The sequence below is a fragment of the Rhinatrema bivittatum genome, chromosome 7 (assembly GCF_901001135.1).
Source record: "Rhinatrema bivittatum chromosome 7, aRhiBiv1.1, whole genome shotgun sequence".
NCBI classification, from domain to species: Eukaryota; Metazoa; Chordata; class Amphibia; order Gymnophiona; family Rhinatrematidae; genus Rhinatrema; species Rhinatrema bivittatum.
The window spans coordinates 194,588,985-194,601,563 of NC_042621.1; positions in this window are offsets into that span (position 1 = coordinate 194,588,985).

Consider the following 12,579-nt stretch of genomic DNA (forward strand, 5'->3'; position numbering starts at 1 on the left):
GTTAGTGGAGCCTTTCTACTTTTTTAGTCACCAGTGGGTTGGACCCTGCCAGTGACCAGCAAGGACTGTCCTCTACTTTGGCCATCAATGGGTTGGCTCCTCCAGTGGACCCTAGCCTATCTTTTTCTTTGGACACCAGTGGCCATCCAGCCTCGCTTTTTCTTCAGCCCCAGGCAGTCAACAGGATCTCTCTTATTCTTTGGCTGGTGATGGGCTGGGTTCTGCTCGCAGCCATAGGGCTTCTACTCTTCTTCTTTAGTATTAGTGTCAGTAGGCCTCTTCTTACTTTTGCACTGCTGACTGCTAGGCTGCCAACCCTTCTGGGCCGCTGACCTGTGCTCAGCTTGCATAGTAGATTCTGCTGGCCCTGGGTTTATAAATACACATATATTCACAACTGTTTCATGAACTGCTTCCAGCTTATTTATTGCATATCAGTTCTCAGGAATTTAAAAAAATGCAAACAATTCTGGGAAAACTATACAAACATCCTAGTTCTCAGAAATATTATGCTATTTGCATAAGTACATAAGTATTTAAGATTTGCCATAGTGGGTCATTAAGCCCAGTATCCTGTTTCCAACAGTGGCCAATTCAGGCCATTAGTAACTGGCGGAATCCCATGTACTTGGCTATAAGTTATTTTATATATTTGTAATCCTGTAAATTTTTCTGGGACACATTTAAGTACATCTATATGATTTTGTGATTTCTTTTGATGACTGTATTTTGTATACATAATTTTTTCACGAGTATATTTTTTTGCTGATTTGTTTAAGAATGATATTATTGGGACTTATTTTTTAATACACTTTTTAATATATTTTTGTTAACTGGTTTGACAATATTAGAAAAACAACAGGTCATTCTTATGCTGGATATAAAGTCTAAGAACTGCTTTATTGAAACGGATTATAGCACTCACATTAACTTGCTTAAGATTCAGGTATCTCACATAGTTTCAAGACTAAACAGAACTGTTTTATTTTCAAACAAAAAAATATTTAAAAAATAACATAAAAGTGGACCTACAAGCTCTTTAGCTGTTACATGAGATTACAGTGTTTGTCGCATCAGTCCTACAAATATAATAAGAAAGCTTTATTACCTTGCTCATTAATTCTTTGAATTAAATGACCAGAAGACCTATTGTTTTTCTAATATTGTCAATGTGTGGCTTCTGGATTAGGATTTTGTTAGGGCAGGATCTTTGTCTTTATATGTGTATGTTGTATTAGTTATAATTACAGTTATATTGATATATTGAAATTTTCCATTTTTTAAACATGATATACATTGTTATTCTTCTGTTATATGAATTCAGTTTAGCAGAAGTTTGTCATTCTTTAATTTTATTCCCACCACTTTTTTCTCTCTTCTTAATTTAAATATTTTTCTTGATAAGATAGAGATTTGAGCTTGAAGGTTCATTAACTGATTTAGTATAGAATTAGAAACAGAAGCTTTTCCATTGGCATGATCTAATATAGTAGCCTCTGAAAAAAACATGAGTAATTGGATGGCCTAAAACATCTCCTTAATATAATACGGCATTGAAAAAGATGAAGTCTAGTAATAAGCATCTAGAGCAGAAGTGGCAAAAATCTAATTCAGTCCAATAAGCCTGATGTCAATGCCTATAAATGTGCCATTACAGACACAAAATGTGTTTTCTTGAAGGCATCCATTAACAATGTGTCTAATGGTTCCTGAGACTTGTTTACTATAATTAAAGGACTTTTCTCCCTTGCTTGTCTCCTTGTTTTTTTTATTTGTCCCTGGACTGTCATCTCACATTTTTTTTTAATAAGATTTGGCAGGCAGACTGGAGTTGCCTCTGTTAGCACAGAGTCCATAGTTTAGAAACGGATAATCCTCAATTGAGGTGGTCAGATTTTTGGCCCTAACACTATAGAACTCTCTCTCAATGGGACTTTGATTAGGGAGGGACTATTTCAGTTAAGGACATCATTAAAATCTAATCTATTTAGTCTGTTTTTTAAGTAATAGTAGAGTAGCCAATTTAGGCCTGGATTTTCTAACGTTGCACCTCTTATTGAATTGCGCGATAATGGGGGGCAGGGGGGGCGAAGCGGGGATGGGCCTGCGAAAGCCAGCAGTGATCGCACCACTGCGGTGTTATTGCTGCCGGCTTTCGCACCCAATAGCGCCACCATGAAAGGTGTCACTATTGGGTGCGTTACTGGCGGCAATAACACGTCTTACCTTTTTGCCGCTAGCGAAGTTTCTGCCGCGTCCGCCCCGATGCCGCCCTGACTACTCCTCTTCCGGTCCCGACGCCGCCCCGACTCTTTTCACATGCGATATGGCTAGAAAATGACCCCTTTAGTTTGGTCTACTGTTTATACTAGGGATTTGCAGAATTTTATATGCTATTTGTTAAGTGATTTTTAGGTCTGTTTGAGCTCTGGGAATGACATTTCATTATTTTTATAATATGTCCTTTGTTTCTTCTAGGGTTTAAGCCCAGTTTTCAGCTCAAGAAGTAACTCCTAATTTTAATAATATATATTTCATGATTTCTTTTTGGTTTGAGCTCAATTTTGTTGAGTTTATCATTTTGTAGTAACTCCTGAATTACAAATATGTGCTGGGTCCCAGGCAGCAGTTTAGCATTATCTTGTTTTTTAATTTTTAACTTTCTGGCCATTAATTTTCCAAATGTATAAAGAAATGAATAAACTTTGCAAAATAATTGTGAGAGAGTTACAAGAAAACAATCAAAATGTAAATATAGAAATAAGAATAAGCTAAATATAGAAAATCATACTCTCTCTTAGGACAAAAAAGAATTTGGGGAGGAGGGGAGAGGAAAACAAAGGAAACAATCAGAATAAAAATGCATAATTAACCAAAGACAGCTTGAGAACGATCTTCTAATCAATATTAACAGATAAACCTTAAGGAACCTCTGGGTTAGATACAGAATTAGACAATCTGGCACTTAGGAAGTTCCGCAATTGCTCTAGGATAAAGAAAATAAATGTATTAGCATTCAATCTGAGTATACATTTCTTTTTATTAATCTGTTTATTACATTTTTAAAACAAATCAATACAATAAAAATCAAGCTGAGCTACTTTAAATAGTAAACAGTAAACACTGAATAGTAAACATTGAGTATTGTTCTCTCCCTCCCCCCTCCCTTCCTTCCCTTCCCTCTTTTACTCCAACCAAAAGATTAACAGAAGTAGGTAACAAAGATATAGTTAGGGTTGAATAAAATGGAACAAATATATGAGATTAAATGATATATACCGCCTAAGTAAGACATTGTTTGGCCTGTATGTATTATCATATAGTGTGCATAGTAGGCCAGACGACCTAGTGGATAGTGCCACACTGTGCACAATACGCTGAAATGTAGTATCACGTAAGCTAGACACTATAGTGCTATTCACATAATATGTAGTGGAATATATTACTGTCCAGTGTGATACTGAGGTAAATTCTAATAAGAATTAATAGCAATATGTTATGGTTTTTAAGATGTTGGAGTGGATTCTTGGGTACTGTGGTGATGGCCACTCCCATGGGGAGGAGCCCCGAGAGGAACCACAGTACTAGGCTAGACTCAAGACACGCAAACACAGAGATTTGCCTTTTATTATTCAGCTGGATGATACCACCAGAGGTGGCAGTAGTGAGGTGATCCAGTAGTAGCAGTCCAGGGACCCTCGGCAGAGGAGACCCATCTCACAATGGTAGATGTTAGCAGCATGTTCCGGATGCAGGTTCCCAGTGCTGAGCTGAAGATGAGACAGACTGACAAAGGTTAGATTACTCACTAAGTTGGTAGCTGTAATGTTGTAGATACCAGCAGGCAGAAGTAGTTGGATTGCAGGCACCAAGGCAGGGAGAGCAGGCCCTCGAGGAGCGAGTACCTGGTATCCCAGATAGGCACCTGAAAGAAAGCAAAGGGGCCCCCGAGGAGCGGGTACCCAGGTTAGATTAAATACCCCAAAGGGTAGAGAGAGCTTCCAGCAGCAGCACGGAAGCAGCATTGTAGCTTAGATCGGAGGTGCAGCCAATCCTTGCTAACTCGAATTGTTAGTAATGAAGGGCAGGCTAAATACCCGGATGACGTGACGTCACTCGAGGGGGACGCCCCCGAAGTTCCCGCCATGACGTGGATGAAGATGTGGGTGGCGTGTGCGCGCGTGCACCCTAGGAGGCCCTCAGGAGAAATATGGTGTATAGCCTTGCCATAGCTGTTCCGGGGACACCGGAGAGAGCAGCAAGCAGACATGGCGTTAGCCATCTTCTCAAGGCTAGCGGGGAGAGCAGAGAGAAAGGAGAGCTACAGAGGTCAAAGCCATCTGAGACCGACGGACACAACACAATATTTGTAAGGGTGTGAAATCAGAAGAACCAGATACACCATGAAAGACAGAATGCTCTAAAATGTGTCTGCGCTTGTTAGGCTATCACTGTCTGCAAAATCGGTCATACATAGGATGTATCATTAATTGGGGTCCAAGTCTTGTATCATGGTGGGGGATATATAAGTGAGAAAGGCAGACCAGATATGTAAACTATTAGCAAACTTCCTCGGTGAGGTGCTTTTAGCTACTGTATATTCTAGGAAACACAGATGGATTATTTTCTGGAACTAATGTTCATAACTATGTCCTTGGGTATCTAGCCAACAGGCTAGAATGACCTTCCTGCTAAAGGGCTGACCTTCCTGCTAAAGGGCTGGCCCTTTTAAGGAATAATTGGGTTGCTGGGCCTACCTGCTGACATGAGGGTGATTCCGAGCCAAAAAGCCACAAATTAGGATCTGGAGGTAACTTAGTGCACAGTAAATGTGCACATATAGAGTTAATTTTGTCCCAAAATATGAAAATTAATGGATATTCCCAGAAACATTGGGAGAAAGTGCCAACATCATTACAGCACTTTAGGCATACTTCTGAGGGACTTAATTTAAGGTGAAAAGCTCAAGAGGGAGTAATGTAGATTTGCCAAAGAAACTTGTAGTAAGATTCTCATAACAGCATGTTTTCCGAAATATCGGGGAATGATATAAAAATATTTTTAAACTCATTGAATGGTACCGAGAAAAGAGGCCATTCTCTCCAAGTGGTGTGGCTTATCTGCTTCAGCTAATGTTTTGCAAAAGTGAAAGATTGTGGGTTGTTGCCTTTTCCCAGTTGTTTGGCTGCTTTGAGTATGTGCAGACCCTAAAAAGAGAGGAGATTTACTAGTGATAAAGTGTCGTACTTGCAAAAAAGCAAAGAAGTCAGTCTGTGAGATTTAGGACTGTTGGCTTAGCTCCGTAAAATCTAGAAGCTGGCCAGTAGTAACCTTAATAGGTAAATATAAATAAGGCCTTTTCATTGCCATTTGGCAAAGGCCATCTCGGTTAATCCTGGTAAAAAGGAGGGGTTGTGAGCAATTGTGATAAGGGAAGTCATGGGGTGAGGCTGGTCATATATCTTATATAACTGTAGCCAAGCTTTCCTGCACGTATGGAGTCATTTGCAAGACTACCTGGAGCAGGGCATTGAGTGAGGGTACTCCATACCACTCCAATCGGCTCTAATATGGAACAAAGGCAGAGGTTGCATACGGCCAATCCCGCACATATCATAAACAGCAAGCCAAATTGTACAGGGCAAGATTGGGGCAGCCCAAGCCTTCTTCTTGTATTGGTTTTGTGAGTATCTCCATTGATAATCTAGCTTGTTTCCCCCACCATATAAATGACCATAAAGTTCTAAGTAAACTTTTATGATCACTTTTTGTAATCCAAAGAGGTGACATCTGCAGAACATAGAGCCTTTTAGGAAGGATTACCATTTTAAAATGTTGAATTCTATCCACAAGTGAAAGAGGTAATGAGTGCCATTTATTAATGTTTTGGAGGTGTGTGTGAGTAAGGCTTGTATATTAGCCTTATAAACCTCTTGTACCTTAAGTGGGATTTTAATATCCAAGTATTTCAGTTCCCTGGATACCCACCATAAGGGAAATGCCCTAGGCCAGTTCGTTTGAAGGTCTCCAGTAACATCAATGACTTTGGATTTATCCTGCTTGATTTTGAGTCCAGAAAACTGTACAATATCATTTAGAATTTATAAGACTACCAGAAGGGAGTGTTGCGGTGCCATGAGAAAAAACAATACATCATCCATGAATGCGGAAATTTTGAAGGTATGTGGAGGTTTTCCAAAGCCTGCTATATTAGGATGGAGGCCAATTTTCCTCAGCAAGGGATCTATGGAGTGGAGAGGCTATAGAGCAAGGGTGACAAAGACATCCCTGTTGGACTCTTTGTATGTGGACAGCTTCGGACAAACATTTATTAGTGTTATGGTTTTGAGGTGTTTGAGTGGATTCTTGTGTACTGTGGAAGATGACTATGCCCACAGGGAGGAGCCCCGTGAAGAGCCACAGTACTGGGCTAGACTCAGGATGCACAAACACTGAATTTGTCTTTTATTGTACAGCAGATGTATACCACCAGAGGTGGCATTAGGGAGGAGATCCAGATGTAACAGTCCAGGGACTCTCGGCAAAGGGAACCCGTCTCATCAAGCTGGTAAAGGGAGGTTCCATTGTAGGTATCCCAGCACAGCAGAGCTGTAGATGAGACAGACTGAGAATTAGATTACTCACTAGATGGTAGCTGTAAGGAAATTTTGAAGGTATGTGGAGGTTTTCCAAAGCCTGCTATATTAGGATTTTATTTATTTATTTATTTAAGTTTTTTATATACCAACATTCAAGACAATAGTCCCATCATGCTGGTTCACATGAAACAGGAATAATAATTGGAGGCCAATTTTCCTCAGCAAGGGATCTATGGAGTGGAGAGGCTATAGAGCAAGGGTGACAAAGACATCCCTGTTGGACTCTTTGTATGTGGACAGCTTCGGACAAACATTTATTAGTGTTATGGTTTTGAGGTGTTTGAGTGGATTCTTGTGTACTGTGGAAGATGACCACGTCCACAGGGAGGAGCCCCGTGAAGAGCCACAATACTGGGCTAGACTCAGGATGCACAAACACTGAATTTGTCTTTTATTGTACAGCAGATGTATACCACCAGAGGTGGCATTAGGGAGGAGATCCAGATGTAACAGTCCAGGGACTCTCGGCAAAGGGAACCCGTCTCATCAAGCTGGTAAAGGGAGGTTCCATTGTAGGTATCCCAGCACAGCAGAGCTGTAGATGAGACAGACTGAGAATTAGATTACTCACTAGATGGTAGCTGTAAGGTTGATGATTCCACCAGGCAGAAGTAGATGGTTACAGGCACCGAGACAGGGAGAGCAGGCCCTTGAGAAGCGAGTACCTGATCCCAGTGAGGCACCTGAAAGAAAGGAAGGGCCCCCAAGGAGCGGGTACCCAGGTTAGTGAATACCCCGAAGGGCAGAGAGAGAGAGCTTCCAGTGGCAGCACGGAAGCAGCAGAGTAGCTTAGACCGGATAAGTCCAATCCTTGCTAACTCAATGAGCTAGCAATCAATCGTAGGCTAAATATCCAGATGGCGTGATATCACTCGAGGGAGACGCCCCCGAGGTTCCCGTCATGATGTGGATAAAGAAGTGGGTGGCATGCGCACACGCACCCTAGGAGGACCTTAGGAGAAACATGGCATTAGGCTTTGCCATAGCCGTTCCGGGGATGCTGGAGAATGCGGCTTGCAGATGCGATGGTAGCTATCTTCCCAAGGCTAGCGGGGAGAGCAGAGAAAAAGGTGAAGCACAAGGGTCGAAGCTGTCTGAGACCGACAAACACAACAATTAGCTACAATCTTTGAGACCAGTTTGTCATATAGGAGGAGAAGATAATTTTAAAAAGTCCCTAGAACCAGAATTGATGAAGCACTGAGAAGAGCTAGGTCCACAATACCCAATCAAATGCCTTCTCAGAGTCGAATCCAATTGCCCGGGCTGGAATATTATGGGATTGAAGATGTTTGAGGCTATCAATAACTTAATGATATTGAAATTCGCTTTCCTTCCTTTAATGAATCCCACTTGAAATTCGGAAATCAGAACAGGCAATAGTATTTTTAATCTGTTGGCTAAAACCTTTGCTAGTAGTTTCAGGTCGCAGCTAAGAAGAGAGATGGGGCGATATAAAGCCGGTAGTAGTGGGTCCTTGCCAGGTTTAGGGAGTACTGTTATATGAGATTACAATTTGGAGGGAAGGACTGTGCAGCAAGACCATCTAGGTAAAAGTTAGTCAAGGATATGACTAGCTGTGTGAGTAGAATTTTGTAAAAGTCATAGGGAAAGCCATCAGGCCTGGGGGATTTACCAGACTGAACCAACGATATCGCTTGCAGGACTTCGTAGGTTTGTATTGGGCAATATAAAAATTCTAATTGGGAGGCAGAGAGGGTTGGGAGAGGTAAATCTTTAAACAAGAGGTCAGCTGGGTATAAAGTTTGTAAAAGAAAACTCAAAATATTTCGCATATATCCTGCTTGTGGGATACTAAATCACCATTGCTTCTTCTCATGCATGTGATAAAGGCATTGGGTTTAGTTGTTCACACGAGATTAGCCAAGAGATTCCCCATTTTGTTACCAAAATGGAAAAGCTGTTGTTCCCCTTTTTGCATAGTATATTGTGCTCGCAGACTAAGCAATGTGTTTTCAGCAGGGGAAGGATTATGTGTAAGCATGGTTGTAGCCTGTAGTAATTGTGTCTCCAAGTCTAGAATGTCTTTATGTAAAGCTTTATTATGTGAGCTGACATAAGAGATTATTTCTCCTCGCAGCACTGCCTTTCCTGCTTCCCAGAATAATTGGGGTTTGGAGGTATGTTGTTGGTTCTGTGTTGCAAAATCAGTCCATTTATTTATTTTGCAAGTATTTTTGGAACTTAACATCATCTTTAAGATAACTAGGAAATCTCTAAATGTACGTGGTATACGTGTTAATCCTTGAATTTATCAGAATGGAGAGTGGGACATGATCGGAGATAACTTGTGATTCTATGATGGCTCTAGCTATGTCCAGGAAGGTCATACAGGAGACTAACATATAGTCAATGCATGAAAGGGAATGGTGGGATCTCAAAATATGGGTGTAGTCTCTCTCTCCTGGATTGAGAGACCTTCACACATAAGAACATAAATTGCCATGCTGGGTCAGACCAAGGGTCCATCAAGCCCAGCATCCTGTTTACAACAGAGGCCAAACCAGGCCACAAGAACCTGGCAATTATGCAATTACCAAGAAGATCCCATGCTACTGATGCAATTAATAGCAGTGGTTATTTCCTAAGTAAACTTGATTAATAGCAGTTAATGGACTTCTCCAATAACTTATCCAAACCTTTTTTGAACCCAGCTACACTAACTGCACTAACCACATCCTCTGGCAACAAATTCCAGAGCTTAATTGTGCGTTGAGTGAAAAATAATTTTCTACAATTAGTCTTAAATGTGCTACGTGCTAACTTCATGGAATGCCCCCTTGTCCTCCTATTATCTGAAAGTGTAAATAACCAATTCCCATCTACTTGTTCAAGACCTCTCATGATCTTAAAGACCTCTATCATATCCTCCCTCAGCCATCTCTTCTCCAAGCTGAACAGCCCTAACCTCTTCAGCCTTTCCTCATAGGTGAAAGCGGAGGTCTGGGTCTGGAGATAGGATGGAGCGTGGTCAGGCGAAAGCGGAGGTCTGGGTCTGGAGAATAAAATTAAAACAGCAAACATATGTAAAAAAAACCACACAAATAACTTATAAAATGCATATTAAATATATCAATACAAAAAATAAAATCATACAGCATATAACAAATATGTAACTCAACATTTATAATTTATAAATTTAAATCTTTATCCTGGGAAATATTTGCCAGGTACTTATGGCCTGGATTGGCCACTGTTGGAAGCAGGATGCTGGGCTTGGTCTGACCCAGTATAGGCATGTTCTTATCCCCTTTATCATTTTAGTTGCCCCAAGTCCTAGCTGATGACAGAGAAAACTGATGCCCTTCTCTTTTCTGCCACCTCTACGGGATATTGAGGGGCTTTATCTATGCTGGGGTCATGCACACAATTAAAATCTAACACTATTAACTTAAAAAAAAAAGCTGAAAACCTGGCTCTTCAAACAAGCCTACCCATAACTCTCATACTTTCCAATATCACCCACTCACCCTACCCCACTCCATGCCCCCAATACCCCTTCCCAGTATTATTAATGATAGAATTTCTTCCCGCCCCCCCAATTCAACATGTTCTATTTTGTTCCTGCATCCTTTCCGCCCTCTCTGACTTCAGAGTGTTCCCCTTCTGCCTCTCTTTAGTTCACCAAACTGCTATAATGTAAATTCCTTCCTTAGTTCAATTGTTTTAATGGAAACCGATGTGATGTGGAAATGAATGTCGGTATATAAAAAAAGTTAAATAAATAAATAAATAAAATCTACAAGTAAAAAAAGGGTGCCATATAAGTGGGTAAAAATAAGATTTCGCATTTTAAGAAAAAAGGCATGTGAATAGTCATTTGGGGCATAAACATTACAAATGGTCACTGGGTGCCCATCCCAATCATCGGTAAGGATAAGGAATCAGCCATCAGGGTCCGCCAAGCTCTTAACTGAAAGTTATTCAATTTGTTTATTAAGATGGCAACACCCACCGTTTTGCCCTGTGCAGCAGAATAAAAGCAGGAACCAACCCACTCTCTCTGTAATTTCTCTCTTTCTATTGATGAGAGGTGTGTTTCCCGCAGTCCCACAATATCTACCCAGAGGCACGTACGATGAGATTGGACTTTTTCATTTTATAGGTAGCCCCAAACTAAGAGATTAATTTACTCATATCTTTAATAAGCAGAATATACCTTCCAAGAGAACCATAAGACATTAACAGTGGTGAATGGAGAAGCCCCCAGCACAGCCTCAGCCATTTCCCGGTCCCGATAGTGTGTTACCCACAAACTACAATGAACTATGAATGTTAAAGGGGTCCAGAGCCCATAGTACTGTAACAAACTATTACATACCAACTTAAGCCATAACATCAGATGTGTACACTTGTTGAACAGCCATTGAAGAATAAAAACAAAAAGGTTGAAGTAGAAGTAAAACCAAGTCCCCATCCCATCCCTCCCATGCATAAAACTCGAAACCCCCAAAAAGGTTTGCACACCCAGTCCAAGAAAAGGCTTTCTTCCAAAGAGGGAATGGAGTCATGTATCCAAGCATACGAGTGACATAGTCCTCTCCGCGTTATTGAAGACTAAAAAGCTCTCTCACTTGAGGCAGATACCAGGGTTGCTGCCTACCCAAAATTAATGTCAATGCAACAGAAGATTAAATTGCATAGGAAAGATCATAACTATTTATCGCCGGAAAGCCGATGGAATGCGTAGATGTCCAGGGAGTGTGGTAAGAACCCCAATTCAACATACCGGGTCCTTAAGCTCTGATACGGGAGCCTTGCAGCGGTGTGAATGATCTTCTCGGGGGAGCCCAAGGCCCAAGGAAAGCATAGAATTGAACTACGAAGCCGGTTCTGTCACACCCACTTAATGAGCTAACTGCACAGGAGGTATCAAGCTGAATGTAAGTGTGGCTTGAATGTTCCCACCCTTCCCGTGAAGGGATTAGTGTGGCGGATCTCAAATTTTGTAGTTAAAATGTCATTGAGTGGGCATGTGTGTGTATGGAAGAAGGAGAGATGTGAGTGAGTGTGTGTGTGTTGGTGAGAAAATGGCAGAAGTAAAGGTGTAAATGGACAGGTGAGAATGTGAGAGAATGAGCAGTGAAAATAAGTGTGAACATGTAAGAGTGTTTATGAGAGCAAATTTGTGAGCATCCATCCCACTGTGCAGTTGCCCTCCCCCCGTTCCCCCCCCCACCCCGCTAGTCCATGGAAATCTCAGGGTGACTGGAAGTCTAAAGTCCCCTGGTATGCTTATCCAGGGCCGTAGGTAGTGTCGTGACCTCCTCCTGTTGGATCCACGGCCGTGCTCAATTTCCTCCTCTGGAGCCTTGCGTGCTCTCAAATCCAGATAGCAATGCTGTGACCACTGGAGTCTGTTGCAGTCCCAATAGCTATGGCTTCTCCCTGGTGGGGTTACTTGCAAACCTTTCAAAACAGGCTAGGGTCCATGACACTGCTCGTCACCCTGGCAAATCACCTTTTCCAGGCTCCCCCCAGGTGGGGAATACCAGCCCCTCAGGGAAATAGTTATTAAAAAAAAACAAAACCCCAACAACAAAGAACAGTTCAATATTAGTCCAAGTTCATTCCTCTTTCTCAAGGCTGTGCAGTAATCCTTCTCTAATGTCCAACAACAGAAAAACTGCAACCAAAACACCTATATCCAAATGTCTGCTGTCAGGCTTTCATCCTGCCTATAACCATCTTGATTGGGGATTCAGCACAACTCACCCCTTCTCCCCTATAGCTGTGCTCCAAGTAATGGTTTACCTCTACCTCATAAAACAGCCAGCACTCTCCTTAGTTAGTGCTTTACTGAAAAAACAGGTGAGACAAAACAATTTCCCCCTGTAGGTTTTCTCTCCATTCCCTACTTCGTTCCTCCAACACTTACTCTATCTCCATGCTGGATACA